This window comes from Myotis nattereri, assembly GCF_964212035.1.
Source record: "Myotis nattereri genome assembly, chromosome: 7".
Taxonomy (NCBI): domain Eukaryota; kingdom Metazoa; phylum Chordata; class Mammalia; order Chiroptera; family Vespertilionidae; genus Myotis; species Myotis nattereri.
Window position 1 is genome coordinate 81,093,403 of NC_138082.1, and position 16,587 is coordinate 81,109,989.

Here is a 16,587-nt window from a genome sequence, read left to right on the forward strand (position 1 = left end):
AAGAAGTAAAAACTACTATGAACACATAAACAAAAAATTGGATAACCTAGAAGAAATGGATAAATTACTAGGAACATGCGATCTTCCAAGAGTAAATCATAAAAGAAAATCTAACCAGACCAGCTGCTAGTAAGAAGATGAAATCAATAATTTTAAAACTCCCTATAATCAAAAGTCCAAAACCAGATGACTTCATTGTGAATTCCACAAAACGTTGAAAGAAGAATTATTCCTTTCAAACTCTTCCAAACATTAGAAGAGGAAAGAATACTTATGTAGTCATGTTACAATGATAGCATTACCCTGACACTAAAACAAGAAAAGAACATTATAGACCAATAGTCCTGAAAACAAAGATGTAAAAACTCTCAAAAAAATATTAGCAAGCCAAATTCAACAATACATTAAAAGGATCATACAAAATGTCCAAGTGGAACTTATTCCAGGGATGCAAATATGGTTCAACATCCACAAGATACACCCCATCAACAAAATATTTTATATATATATATATATATATATATATATATATATATATATATATATATAATCTGGATAGATGCTTTAAAATCTTCTGACAAAATCCAACACCAATTTTTTTTTAAAATACTCTCAACAAAATGGGTATAAAGAGAAGGTATCTCAGTATAATAAAAGCCATATATAGCAATCCACAACTAATGTCATACTCAATAATGGAAAGCTGAAAGCTTTTTCTTTAAGAACAGGAACAATACAAAGATGATCAGTCTTACCATCTTTATTCAGCATAGTGTAGAAGTCATAGCCACAGCAACTAGGCAAGAAAAAGAAATAAAAATGTAAAACTTGCAAAGAAAGACATAAAAGTGTCAATTTTCTCAGATGACATGATAGTATGTATAGAAAACCATAAATACCTCACAAAAAAATGAATAGAACAAGGTTAGTAGAGTTATGGGATATAAAAAGCAATATACAGAAATCTGTTGTGTTTCTATACATAATAAGAAACTATAAGAAATAGAAGTTAAGAAAATGTTTCCATTTACAATGGTGGCAAAAAGAATAAAAAACCTATGATTAAATTTAACCAAGAGGGTAAAACTATAAGGCATTAATGAAAGAAATTGAAAAAGACACAAATAAATGGAAACATATTCCATGGTAATTGATTAAAAAAATAATATTTTTAAAATGTCCATATTGCGCATTGCAATCTATACATTTAATGCAATTCCTATAAAAATTCCAGTGGAATTTTTTTTCACAGAAATAGAGAAAACAATAATAAAATGTTTATGAAACCACAAAAGACCCGGAATAGCCAAAGTAATTTTGAGCAAAAAGAACAACCTGGAAGAATTATAGACCTTTATTTCAAACTATATTACAAAACTGCAGTAATTAAAAGAGTGTTTATATCATAAAAACCAATATAAAGAGCAATGGAAGAGAATAGGAAGCCCAGAAATAATCTAACCCATATATGGTCAATTAACTATGTCAAAGGAGCCAATAATATGCAATGGAAAAAGGACAAGTTATTAAATAAATGGTCTTGGGAAAACTGCACTTGACAAAATATAAAACTAGATAATGATCTTACAACTTACACACACACACACACACACACACACACACACACATACACTAACTCAAAATAGATTAGACTTGAATGCAATTCAGAACTATTAAAACCATAAAAATCCTAGAAGAATGCCCAGACAGTAAGTTCCTTGGCAGCAATCTTGTACTTGATTTTCTGGATTTGAAACCAAAAGCAAAAATAAATGGTACTACATTAAACTACAAAGCATAGCATAGCAAAGGAAATCTTCAGTAAAATGAAATGTTGCAATCACTCTGAGAAACATTATGGAGATTATTCAAAAAATTAAAATTAGACTACCCTATGATCCAGTAATTCTATTCTGGGTATTTATCCGAAGAAAACGAAAACACTAACTTGAAATGATACAATCACCACAATGTTCACTGCTGTATTATTTACAATAGCCAAGAAAGAAAAAAATCTAAGTGTTCATCAACAAATAAATATGTATATAGAAATTGTATCATATATATACACACACACAAAATAAAATATTATTGGGCCATATAAAAGAAAAATGTTACAATTGGTGACATGTGTGGACCTTGAAAATATTATGCTAAGTGCAATAAGTTAGAGAAAGACAAATACCATGTCATCTCACTTATATGTGCTCTCTACAAACAACAACAACAACAGGCTTATAGATACAGAGAACAAGTGGGTGGTTGTCAGAGCTTGAGGTTGAGGTATGGACAAAATGGATAAAGGGAGTCAAAAGGTACATACTTCCAGTTTAAAAACAGTTATGGGGATATTATAGCATGGTGACTATACTTAGTAACACTTTATCGCATATTTGAAAGTTGCTAACATAGTGAATTTTACCGTGGCCGGCATAGTTCAGTGGTTGAGCATCGACCCGGGAACCGGGAGGTCACTGTCTGATTCCAGGTCAGGGCACATGCCGGGTTGCAGGCTCGATCCCCAGTGTGTGGGGTGTGCAGGAGGCAGCTGATCAATGATTCTCTCTTATTACTGATGTTTCTATCTCTCTCTCCCTCTCCCTTCCTCTCTGAAATCAATAAAAAATATAATTTTGAAAGTTTTCTTCACAAGAAAAAAATCGGTACTAAATACAGTAACAAATGCTAGACTTACTGTAATGGTCATTTCACATATATTGAATTCATTTTGCTTTGAGTACTCAAGTGCCTTCAGATATCACAACCGGATGCATTTGCCTACAGAACTGCTTCTTACCCAGACCGTGCAGATGAGTCTGATTAGGACCCTGCCCTCGGGGCACTGCTTGAACATTGCCAGAACGTGTCTCTGCCTACTTACTACTCCCATATTCTATTACCAAATAATCCATTTTTCTGATAGACAAGTGATTTAAAAAAATACCGCTTTTGATGTGGTCACAGTTAAATATTGCTAGCCTTTGGGGCCATTTGGTTTTAAGAGGTTTTTGTAAAAAGAACAGTACATCTTAAGCGGATTGTGACCTCATTTAGAAGGCGTCGATTTGTAGTTGAATCCTCGGAGGGCAATTTTATGTTCCCCGTTGTACTGCCTTCACCTTCAGTGTAGTACATGATGGAGTGCTGGAAATGGTTATTTTATCACATAGGAGTCGTGAGGCCAACGCTGAGAGGCCAGGAATAAGCCAAAGGCACATTCTTAATGTGGTCAGACAAATGACAGTGCCCCTGGCTTCATATTAGGTAAAGCTGGGATGATTTCTAGGATTCGAGGTAGATCTGGACAATGAACCCGCAGGGAAAACTCACACCCTACACCTGCATCTGACAGAAATTTCAGGGGCACTTGGTCTGGGGCTGAAACTTTAAAATGCATGTAAACTGATAAGAATTGTTAAATGAATCTTGAGGAGTTTTAACATCGTGGGTTATAGTCTCAGCTGGAGCCGGCCCTACCGCTGCTTTCTTAGCTTGTGTATTGATTAACTTAAATAGCCTCGCCGAGTCTCTGTTTCCTCAGCGGTAAAACTGGGAGAATAATCCCTACCTCACAGGCCTGGGAAGGTTAGTGAAGAGCGTTCATGAAAAGATTAAGATCCGTGTCTGCTCCACGGAGTTAGATCAGCAAATGAAACGTACTGTTATATTTATTGGATTTAAGTGTTGGTTTAATTTTATTTGAGGAATATCAATGGATTACTTAAGGGAACACTCTGCTTTCTTTATAAAATAAGTATATGCAATCAGGTATGAGTTTAGGCTTTTATTGTCTAATATACATATACTAATTTATATAAAAGCCTAAGTGACCATACTGATGGAACTGCCGGAATGACCGGTCGCTATTATGCACATTGACCACCAGGGGGCAGACACTCAACACAGGAGCTGCCCCCTGGTGGTCAGTGATCAGTGTGCTCTCACAGCAGGAGTGCCACTCAGCCAGAAGCTGGGCTGATGGCTGGGAGCAGCGGCGTTGGCGAACGCCTCCCCTGCCTCCATGGCAGTGCTAAGGAGTGGCGAGACAAGTTGTAAGGAGCAAGCAGGCAGGCTGGTAGGAGCAAGGGGTCCTGGATTGTGAGAGGACGCAGGCGAGGTTGAGGGACCCCTCCCCCATGCACGAATTTCGTGTATTGGGCTTCTAGTGTGTGTGTGTGTGTGTGTGTGTGTGTGTGTGTGTGTGTGTATAATTTGAAATCCAAGAATAGCTGATAGGCTGGACTAGCTATAGCAACCATATATGCCATAGAGATGAAAGAGTTGTGAGCGCAGACTCTGGAGCCCAAATGCCTGGGTTTTAATGCTGGCTTCTCTCCTTCCTGGCAGTGTGGACTTTGGCAAGTTCTGTATCCTCCTTGTAATTATAATGAAAATAGAAATAATGGTTGTAGTTTTCTAAGGGTTGTGAGGATTAAGTAAGCTAACAAATAGAAAACACCACAAAGATTACCTGTCCGTAATAAACACTACGTAAAGGAACCAATTATCAAAGGGTTAGTTTTAATTAACAATGGCAATACATAGACCTGAGTTTTCACTATAAATTGAATCTCCCATTCCACCCCCTTTTTAAAGTCTTATTTCCTCTTCTAGCCAAAGCTGAATTTCTCATCATATATCTGCAGTGTCCGTGAGACTTCTCCAAGTTGCTTTTCCTATAAGATCCTCCAATAATAAGGGAAAAAACAATCAGGAATTCTTTAGACTCCAGGATCCAACCCTTACCCCATCTTTGCCAATGTAAGAACATTTTTTGCATCTAAAGAAAATTTAAAAAAAGAGCAAGAGGAATAGTGGGAAAGAATAAGCAAATAAGCAGAAAATTGCCTGGTTCCAGGGACACTAGGAATTTCTGTGGGTTTGCTAGTTGTTAGGGAAAGGGCAGTGGAGGATACAGTACTATCTGTGCTGGTTATTTAATCAATCATTCATTCAGCAAATATGTACAGATGACCTCCCAGAGCCTGTACTAGTTGGCTGGTGAATGACAGATAAAAGCCCACTTTTTTCCTTGGCGATGCTCCAATTCTAGAGCTGGTGATTGGCTGCATTACTTCTTTACTCTCTGAGAAGTAATTAGAGATTACCACCATGGTCTCTGAGGCTTAAAGAACAGAAATTTATTTTCGCACAGTTTTGGGGGAGAGAAGGCCGTGATCAACATGTCAGCAGGGTTGGGTTCTTCTGAGGCCTCTCCTTGATTTATAGATGTCTGTCCTCTCTCTATGTCTGTACATGGCCTTCCCTCTACCTTCCTGTGTCCAAATTCCCTCTTCTTATAAAGACACAGTCATATTAGATTAGGGCTCATTCTAATGATCTCATTTCAACTTGACTACCTCTTTTAGGACCCTGTCTCTAAATAAAACAGCTTTCTGAGGTACTGGGAATTAGGACTTCAACATATGAATTTTTGGAGGACACAATTTAGTTCATAGCACTGACTATTATATGAGTAACCAGAGGCCCAATGCATGAAATTCTTGCAAGAGTCGGCCTTCCTTCCCCCGCTGCCAGCTGCCGGTACCAGTTTCCCTCTGCCCGCAGGCGCCCAGGACCGCAAAGGGAGGCCCTGCCCACCCACCACAGCCTGCCTGTTGGTGGCCTGGGCCTGCCTCTTTGGGGCAATTGTCGAGGGATGGCTGGACCCCTGACCAATCACATCGCATCTTCCTTGGCTGGCCTGATGCCAGTGGGTGTCATAGCATGGTCCCGGATGGTCATCTGGATGGTAAATCTGGATGGTCGTTCCCTTGTTCGGCCATTCAATCAATTTGCATATCATGCTTTTATTATATAGGATGACCGTATGGTAGGTAAGTATGAAGATAGAATAAGGTTTTAATAATATAGGAGGAAGTAGAACCCCAAAGACCTGCTGCTAGTTTCTCACATTCAGGAGCACTAGCAGGGTCCCAGGTGGTCCCCAGACTATTCTCTCCTCTGACTTATAGGACTTCCCCTTACAGATATGAGAAACTGACCGACCAGACCTTTCTGGACTGTCACCTATTGCTTTGAAAGAATGATCCCTGCATTTATGTCTGACTTCAGAAGATCAATGTGGTCTTACGCAAATTCTCCCAACTCATCTGAAGAAAGTACATAGCTCTTTGAGGGCTTTTAATCATAGGAAAAAAGGCAGGTAAAAAATCACAGTTATATAAGACCCTTAGGATAAAATTTATACCTGATCTTCCTAGGAATCTAGGTGAATCTTAATTCAAACTTGTTGCTTCCTGTTCTTCCTCTAATCTTGGACATGATTTTCAACAAAGAACATTGTCACCCTTAACACATGATTTTTGTTCTTTACAATAGAAATATAGCATAGTAGATAACTTCACTTTAATATCCAGTTCTGTCTTATTAATATGTGACCTTGAGCAGACTTCTTAAAGCCTTGGTTTTCTTTTTAGTAAAATGGTTTTAATAACAATACCTCCTTCATAGGCTTTTAGAGTGTGTGAGAGAAGTAAATGGTATAATGTATGAAAAACACTGAATATATACTTGACCCAGAGTAAACATTCAATGAATTTTATGTTCTATTTTAGTTCAGAACATACAACAAGAATTCTATGTAGGGATGAAAATGTCTCAAGAGTATGTAGTTCAAAAAATTTATTCCATGTCGTGATAGAATATTTGACATGGGAAAAAGTTTATTGTTTGAGCAATGGAAACTACAGAAAGTAGGAGAGGAGAGGAAACTCTTGGCTTGAGGAAATATACAAAAGGTGGATGAGACTTTGAAAGGTGAAGATATCTCCCTAAGTGTGGGTGTGATAGAATGTCAAGAAGATATGAGATTTTAATCATTATCACAGCAGGTGATAATAGATTTCAATGATCAGGTAAAGATAGCTCTTAGGGATAATGACACACTTATTAACCCATGGACATAATGTGAACTGAATTTTTATCTCAAATAAAATGCTTGTTTTAAACACATCTCCTCTTACCTTAGGGCAGTGGTTCTCAACCTTCCTAATGCCGCAACCCTTTAATACAGCTCCTCATGCTGTGGTGAACCCCAACCATAAAACTATTTTCATTGCTACTTCATAACTGTAATTTTGCTACTGTAAACAATATGTAATTATATATGTGTTTTCCGATGGTCTTAGGCGACCCCTGTGAAAGGGTCGTTCGACCCCCAAAGAGGTCGCGACCCACAGGTTGAGAACCACTGCCTTAGGGCATCTGTCAGAATCTTTTCATGAACCCAGAGCAGGGGTTGGGCGGATGAGGCATTTAGCACAATTCAGATTTGTTGTAGGGCTTGTCGATTACATGACTGTGCACCCTCAAAAGCAGAGACAGTGTCCCCACAGGATCAGAGAAAAAAATGAATGTCAGGAACATCTCCTTCCCTTTTCTTTTATCTTCTCTGTATTTTCCCATTCTTTTTTTTCTTTTTAAAAATGTAATCTGCTTCTCTTTATCTTTCATTAACTAATGGCCTTGTGCCAGGTGACAATATGTGGCTGTGGCTTTTCCAGTTGCATTCATTGTGCTCCCTAGAAGAAGGCTGGTATTTACCCGCTAGCTTCCCAAAGTTGGACCATGCCAAGTAATCCCCTTGCCCAATTTAGGTCTTGTCCTTTTTTGGAGAAGTTGCTGCCATGAGCCCCTTTGAAAAAAATCCATCATTCCTTATAACAAAGAAAGAATATTGAAGAAACATGAGCTATGCCCATGAAACAATTACAAAGAAATTCAAGATGCTGTGAAAATTCTAAAGTGCCCAAGTCCTTTTCCAATAAAAAAAAAAAATGTGCTGTATACATCCAGAAAGAGATAGATTAAAGTTAATGAAAGAGTCCTAAGAAAGAGCTAATAAAGGAGGTAGAATTCGCTCTGCAACCTGAAAGATTTTTAAAAAGCTCATCATCATACTAAATGATAAGAGTTAACATTTACTGTGTTCTTGGTATGTCTAAAATTGTACTCTGGACTTATTTTTAAATTTTGGAAATCACACATCTCTGTGATATATATTTTATTATTACCTATATTTTTCCGGTGAGAAAAAAAGGCTTAGAATTGCCAGCCTGTCCACTGCCACCCAGCTTGTACATGGAGGAGCAGGTGCTTGATCTTAGGCCCTTTGATTCCAAAAGAGCTGGTACTAACCCCTCCTTGTTCTCCTTGCAGGTGGTTTAGTTGCTACTCAGATATGCCAACTCAGTAGTCCCTAATGCCACGTCTTTATAAAGCAACAGCAACAAAAACAAAACCGTGGATACACATTAGCCTGTAATCTGAATGCTAAGTCTCATTCTTCCTTGAGAGCATTGTTAGAAAGAGTGGATCTGTGATATGGATTGGAATTTTGTAGTTTGCCTTTAGTTCACTTTAATCTCAATCACCCTGAATAAGAGGTAATTGTCAAAGGTTTTTAAATGATTTATGCCAGTGATGATTTTCTTCCATATTCTTCTATTTATTTAGGGGAGTCCTGTAAGGGGTAGGATGTTACAAAAAAAGGGGAGACAGGGTGAGAGACTAGACATGGTCCCTACTCACAGAGACTTCACAGCCTGTGGGAGAGAAGACACATTAACATGAATAAATGACAACGGAGCATACTAAGTACCATTAATACAAGTTGCTAGATTTTCTTTCTTCAGCTTCTTTCAGAAATAAAACTAATATCTTTACTTTGGCTCTGACTTGGAATAAATCTTACTGTGACTTCTGGGACAGTGAAAGCTCTGTTGAGAAACTAATAAGTTCAGCCAAAATTCTCAGCAGTGTGCTTGATGAGAAATAACAGATTTTGAGAAGAAAAGGAGTAAGGCAGTTCAGCTTATTAAAGCTTGATCCAAATATTCAGACAAAAATTCAGACTCTGGTTATCTAAATAAGCAGGTGGAGACAGTTAAAAAATTAGCATAAGTTAAATAATGAAACATTCATTACTAGACAATTGAATTACTGGAATTCTTGGCATAAACACATTTCCATGTCCTATGCTATTTTACTGTTTCTAATATAAGGAATTCATGTATAATTTAAAGGGGTATTTTAATTAGAATATCATTTTTTTTCAAACATACATAAATAATAAAACATAAGCAAGGGTGTCTTTAAAGCATCATTGTATGTCTAATGAAATGTGACATTTTAGAATGAGTTTTCAGAAGTTCCAATATATTAATGTACTTTGAATTTTATAGAGAAAAAATGTCTGGGTGATTTTTTAAGGTTTTGATACTATATTCAGTGTTCTTGCAAACTATAGGTAAAGCAAATGACTGTTCAAATATTTGACAAGCAGTTTATAAAGAAAAATATGAATGATATAAAATACAGAACATAATATAATGAAAAGCCACAGCAAATACTTTCTGTTTTATACACTCATATTTCTCAATTTCTATAGCTATCCTCTAAGATAGTATGCAATATTGGGAGACAGATGACTTGAGGAGACACAGTGAAAGGAATATTCATTATTGGCATCGCTAGCAGAGCAGGGAAATCCACAGATCAGAGCAGACAAGGAATGACGTTCTGTGCTGTGTCCCACAGGCTTCCATTCACAATTGGCTTCATGATTTGTAGGTGAGCTTCATTCAGCCTGCGTGCTTCCCTCTAATGATGGGAAGCAGAAGGACCAATAGGACATGCTCTCTGAACTCCAAGGGCTTTGGATTTTGCCTTTACTAGCTTTGGGATTTTGGACGACCAGTTTAACGCTTCTTTTGTAAAATGAGAAAAATGATGTATATTTTATATCAATGATGTCGGACAAAATTGGATGATTTTTACCATCACGTGATTTCCCCCTACTGTACCAGTTACTCAAGTCCCTTGCCTTTGCTCGGTGCTTTCAACTTTCACTCCAGAACAAATCTTGTCTCTGTTTACTTTTCTTCATCTTCCCTGACACCCACTAGACCAGGAATTCTAAACCTTGACGGTATTGATATTTGGAGCCAGAACTACCTTCATAATTTGCAGGGCTCAGTGCAAAATGAAAAACGTGGAATCCATTGTTCAAAATGAAGGAACAATGTAACATGAAAGATTAAGTGTCTTTACATTAAGTATAAAACCTTTTCCTTTCTTCTGCTGTCTCTCTCTTTTTTTTCTCATGGTGGCAATTTTCTAGTTAATGTCTTTCTAGTAAAGAAAAATTAAAATGTTAACTTATTAGCATGAACTTTGCCATACACCTTTGTGTTATACAGTGCCAGTTTAAATGCAAATATAAGAATATTTAACTCGTCTGAGGAATCATTGAAATTACACAATTACTCTTGCACAGCCTGTGCATGCATATGTATTTTGTTCTTATCAGAACAATGGAAATGCTGCAAAAAACTATCCCATCTACTTTTATTTCACTTCTTGATATGTACACAGTCTAAATTCATTCTGAATAAGAAGAAGACATGCCTATTGCTCATACTTCCTGGACCTGCAGCATGCTTTATTGTCCCAATGGACTTCACTCACAAATCAAAATCCAAGACAAAATTATTCAGAATTTCAAGGCAGCAGCAGCAGCAGCAGAATAATAAATCTAGTGTGGCTACCTTCTGAGTGTGGGCTGGGACCATGAAATTGCACAGGTCATCACCCACAAAGTTGTTCCTGTTTATACGGGATAACTCTGTTCGTAGGGGCTGTTCTATCCACTGTAGGATGTTGACCAGCAGCCTTGGCCTCTACCCATTAGGTGCTAGTAGCAACCTTCCCTTTCCTACTCATGATCATCAAACATGTCTCCTCGGGGCAATGCCCTGCCCACCCACTGAGAACACTGCTCTAGATCAAATAACCTTTGTCTCCTGCTCCTAACAAGGCCCCTGGCTCTCCAGAATTTCATCTCATGCTTCATCCACTACATACCAGATTGATCTTTAAAATGGTTTTGTCATTTTCTCTTTTAAAACACTCCAGAATCCCACCATCACCTATCTCACACAAACATACACACACATCCATCTCCACATCTATACTAAAATGAAAACTTCTTACCCTGGCTCAAAAATTCCTTTGAAATCTTTTCCCTAACTCTCTGTCTTTCTCAATATATTTCTTTCCTCTTGCCTTTTCACTCTGCCCCATCAGCTTTGTTTTTATGCATCTCAAGGTGTCAAACTCACACATGTAGCAGGACATTGTATTAGCTTTTGCCTATGCCCGAATGCTCTCCACTGATCTCTGCATAGCTGAAATCTCCCTGGGTTTTGGAACTTAAAATTTATTTCCTCAAAGTGACCTTTCTTGACCATCAAAATAATTTTCTATCCAGTATTTTCTACCATATCACTGCATATTTGTTTTCTGTATAACTCTTACCTTGTTATTATTTTCTTGCTTAATTACTTGACAGTTGTCTATGTTTATCCCCCACTAAATAAATTTCCATAAGAACAGAGGTCTACCTAATTGTTGTCCTCATACCCCCAATGCATTGAACAGTAGGTATGTGTCTGGCACAGAGCAAGTGCTCAAGAAATAGTTGTTGGATGTCTTTGGGATAAAAGTACATGCCTGTTACATACTAGTTGTTGAAAATATAAGAGGTTAAAAGATCATAATATCTGCTTTCTTTCTTTTCACATAACAATTGTTTTAGACTCACCACTTTTTTTTTTAATTTACTGGGGTGGCATTGGTTAATAAAATTATACAGGTTTCACGTGTACAATTCTACAACACATCATCAGTGTATTGTATTGTGTGTTCACTACCCCAAGTCAATTTCCTTCCATCACTCCTTAGTTCCCCTTTATCCTCTTTTAACTCCAGGACCCCCTTTCACTCCGGTTATCAGCATACTGTTGTCTGTGTTTATGAGTCTGTTTCTATTTTATTCATTAAATTCCACATGTGAGAAAAATCATATGGTAGTTGTTTTTCTCTGACTGGCTTATTTCACTTAGCATAATATAGTCCAGGTCCATCCATGCTGTTTCAAAAGATACAATTTCCTTTTTTTTTCCCCATCAAATAGTATTCCATTCTGTAAATGTACCACAGCCTTTTTTTATCCACTCATTGACTGTTGAGCACTTGTGCTGCATCCAAATCTTGGCTATTGTCAATAACGCTGCCATAAATATAAGGGTGCATATATTCTTTAGAATTAGCATTTCAGGTCTGTTCATTTATATTCCTAGAAGTGAAATCGCTGGGTCATAAGGCAGTTATATTTTTAATTTTTTGAGGTAAGTCCATACTGTTTTCCACAGTGGCTGCACCGATCTGCATTCCTGCCAACAGTGCATGAGCGCTCCCTTTTCTCCACATCCTCACCAACACTTATTGTTTGTGGATTTATTGATGATAGCCATTCTGACAGGTGTGAGATGATAACTCATTATGGTTTTAATTTGCATTTCTTTGATGATTAGTGATGTTGGTTGACCATCTTTTCATATATCTATTGACCATCTGTATGTCCTCTTTGGAGAAGTGTGGATTCAGGCCCTTTGCCCATTTTTTAATCAGATTGTTTGGGTTTTTTTTCATGTTTATTTGTTTGAATTATTTATAAATTTGGCTACTAACTTCTTATCAGATGTATCATTGGCAAATATGTTCACAAATTCAGGAGTGCCTTTTCATTTTGTTAATGATTTCCTTTGATGTGCAAAAATGTTTTAAGAGGAATCATGTTACCTGATATCAAACTATACTATAGTAATCAAAACAGCATGGCATAAAAACAGACATATACCAATGGAGCAGAATAGAGAGCCCAGAAATAAACCCCCATGTTTATGGTCAATTAATATTTGACAAAGGAGGCAAGAACATACTATGGGGTCAAGATTGTTTATTCAATAAACAGTGTTGGGAAAATTGTACTGATACGTTAAAAAAAAAATGAAACTAGACCAACCTCTTACACCATAAACAAGAATAAACTAAAGCCGAAACCGGTTTGGCTCAGTGGATAGAGCGTCGGCCTGCGGACTGAAGGGTCCCTGGTTCGATTCCGGTCAAGGGCATGTACCTGGGTTGCGGGCATATCCCCAGTAGGAGATGTGCAGGAGGCAGCTGGTCGATGTTTCTCTCTCATCGATGTTTCTAACTCTCTATCTCTCTCCCTTCCTCTCTGTAAAAAATCAATAAAATATATTTAAAAAAAAAAAAAAGAATAAACTAAAAATGGATTGAAGTTTTAAATGTTAGACTCAAAACCATAAAATCCTAGAAGAAAACAGAGGCAGTAAAATCTCAGACATTTATCATAGCAATATCTTCTCTGATATATCTCCTCAGGCAAGGGAAACAAAAGACTAAATAAACAGTCAGGAGGCTCACCACTTTGATATCTCAATGCAGCCCATCTCAGAGTCCCTTTTTAATCAATAGATTATGATAATCACTCTTCACATGATTTATTTATTTATTTATTTATTTATTTATTTATTTATTTTTACAGAGAGGGAGAGGGATAGAGAGCTAGAAACATCAATGAGAGAGAAACATCGATCAGCTGCCTCCTGCACACCCCCTTCTGGGGATGTGCCCACAACCAAGGTACATGCCCTTGACCGGAATCAAACCTGGGACCCTTCAGTCCGGAGACTGACGCTGTATCCACTGAGCCAAACCAGGCAGGGCTTCACATGTTTTATTAATTCATTTGAGAGCTATGTTGTTTCACCTTTTTGCTGTGATAGATCTTGGCAACAGGAAGCTACTCTACTGGGTTCCCAACACTAATTTCAATGTTGCGGACTCTACTGGAAACTCAGCTAATGTTTGTGCCATGACAGGCATTTTTGTTGCTATTGTGTTGTAAAAAGTATGCCACGATAGCAACAAAAAAGACTGAGATCAGAAAGTGGGGTCAAATTCTTGACTTTGCCACGCAATAACCATTATAATTTGAACTAGCTGCTTCTCTGGCTTTCACCTTTTTCATCTTTAAACATGGGTTATGGTCTTTAAAATGTTCCATGTTCTAAAAACTATAACATTTAGAAAACCTATGAGTACTGTTTTAGAATAATAAAATTTGCAAATTTATCAGAAAGAGGCTATGGTAGGTAAACAATAGGAAATAATCTCTGGTAATATATTTGTTTTATAAAATCCATTAGGTTTGGTGCATAATCTTCTTTAAAATTGAACTTTTGGAAACTCAGAAAGCTTATATTGAAATTAAAACATTAATTAAAATATGTCAGGCATGCCAGAGTAAAAGCAAAGTAATTGAGTTTAAAAATCATCTCCTTTTAAGTGATCACGTTATTAGGAAAGGCTATTTGGAAAGGGCCAGTCTTGCTAAAGAAAACTCAAAAAATTAGACAAATAAAACCTTCTCTCTATAGTGTAGTTCTCCAATTTTTTGTGTGTGTGGAGGGGAAGATGGAGGGGAGTGTGTATACAAATGTATTCCTTCAACCCTTGATGAAGACAAGATGTAGTGCTTGCCCTTGGCCACATTGTGGTTGCCATTCATCTTGGTGACACACTGTCAATTCTCTATCACCCCAATCTACCTTTCATTCAGCCACCATCAATTCCCACTTGACGGAAAAGATTTATAATTGTCAGGAGCCAAGCAGCCTCTTGAAGGTGTTTCAGGGCCATCGCTATCATATAAATAGGGGCTGAGGAGGACAGAAGGAGGTTGTCGGCATTGCTTGGGAAGTTTCCTTCTGCTTTGCTTCCTCCCATTCCCCTCACCTGTCCAGTGGGTTCTGCTATCATCACCCCCCTCAGTCTATGGCTTTTTCATACCCCACAGTGGACTTCTGTGGAGTCCAACAAACACCTATGGTTATCCTTTGGGATATCCCTCCACTCTGCCTTCTTGGTCATAGATGTAACTAACTACTGACTGAGGATTATATAGGGTGTCCCCCAGAAATGTATGCACAGACTTTGAATAATTCTAAAAGCAGTGTTTATTAGGATACATTTTATTTTCACTATCAGCTGTTAAAGTGCTTATACGTTTTGAGGGGGACACCAGTATAAAAGGCCAACACTGCCCCTAGTTACTGTGCATTCCATTTGCCAAGGCTCCCTGATATTCGTCTTCTTAGATTCATGGCTTTAGAGTTGGACAGCATTTTAGAGATCATTTTTCTAAGGCCTTACACACTGCAGACATTCTCTTTATCATATCTCCAAAAGACAATCTATCTCGCAGTTTCTGCTTGAACCACACTCGGTGACAGGGAACTCACTCGTTTTTTAGGCAGTTCAGTCTACTGTTAGACATATCTAATTGGTAAAAAGTAGCTGCTGATCTTGAATCACATTAGACTTCCCTCTGACTTCCATTCACAGGTTTCAGATCTATCTCATCTGAAGCAACACAGGATAAGATTATGTTTCCCCTAGGCATGTTCTCCTAAATCAGGGGTTCAAAACTCATAATATGCAGCTTGAATGAAATTTATAATTTCACTTTGGTTTTTACAACGATGCCCCTACTCCATTTTTTAAAGTTTGCTGGACTTATTTTTCTTTAATTATCATTATATGTGTCTACAGATATTTACTCATTTGCTACTCATAGTAGCTCTATAAAATAGGAGCTCATTATTTTATTACTACTCTATTTTTAATGGTCAAAACGCTGAGGAATCCAAACCCAGGTGAACTGGCTTTAGAGTTCATGTTGTCCTTTGTTAGGATGTTGTGCTGCACCCTTTAAAATATTAACTTCTATAGGCTAGTCAGGACTTTTGCTTTCTCTTAAAACCTGAGATATTTTAGTTATACTGAGCTCACAGTCCCATAAGGCAAACATATCTACAAAAAATGAGGGCCAGTCTCCACATTTAGACAGGAATATGGGCTGTTTAGCTTGCCTTCAATTTTATTTTATTTTAGTTTTTTAAAATATAGTTTTATTGATTTCAGAGAGGAAGTGAGAGGGAGAGAAAGATTGAAACATCAATGGTGAGAGAGAATCATTGGTCAGCTGCCTCCTGCACACCCTACACTGGGGATTGAGCCCGCAACCCGAGCATGCACCCTGACTGGAATTGAACTATGATCTCCTGGTTTATAGGTCGATGCTCAACCACTGAGCCATACCAGCAAGGCTTGCCTTGATTTTAAACCATTATTTTGTATTTCCTAGCCTACCCATGTGTTGATGCTTCCTGACTATGTTCTCTAAGTATTTATGACATTCAAGCAAATTATATATTTTCTGTGTTAAATATATTTTCTTCAACAATTGTTTGCAGGTTCAGAGTTCAAAGTGAATGAAGAGGGATAATAGAAAAATTTATATAGACCAAGAGGTTTAGGGAAGCCCACATGTACATTCTTTTTCTGTTCATATATGAATGGTCTTGAAAAGAAAATTGACCTGATGATAAAACAATTTATAAAAGTTGACCTGATGATAAAACAATTTATAAAAGTCATAGTATGTGTAAGAAATTGTGGCAGTATAGAATTAAGAATATTTGAATGCATTGAAATGACTTGAGATTTCATGGAGAATATGGCACTGTGAATATGATGAAGATTACTGATCAGATTTTCCACCACAGATAGGAGGTATGTATGATTTTACAGTGTTGAATGGATATCTTTGGCATTGAAAATACAGGTGGGAAG

At 37.4% G+C, this 16,587-nt stretch overlaps 1 protein-coding gene across 1 annotated transcript in view; it reads left to right on the forward strand.

Moving 5' to 3' along the window:
- The window catches only part of DPP10 (dipeptidyl peptidase like 10), a 1,372,039-nt gene that overhangs the window by 454,444 nt on the left and 901,008 nt on the right, over positions 1-16,587 (forward strand). The window lies entirely within an intron of this gene.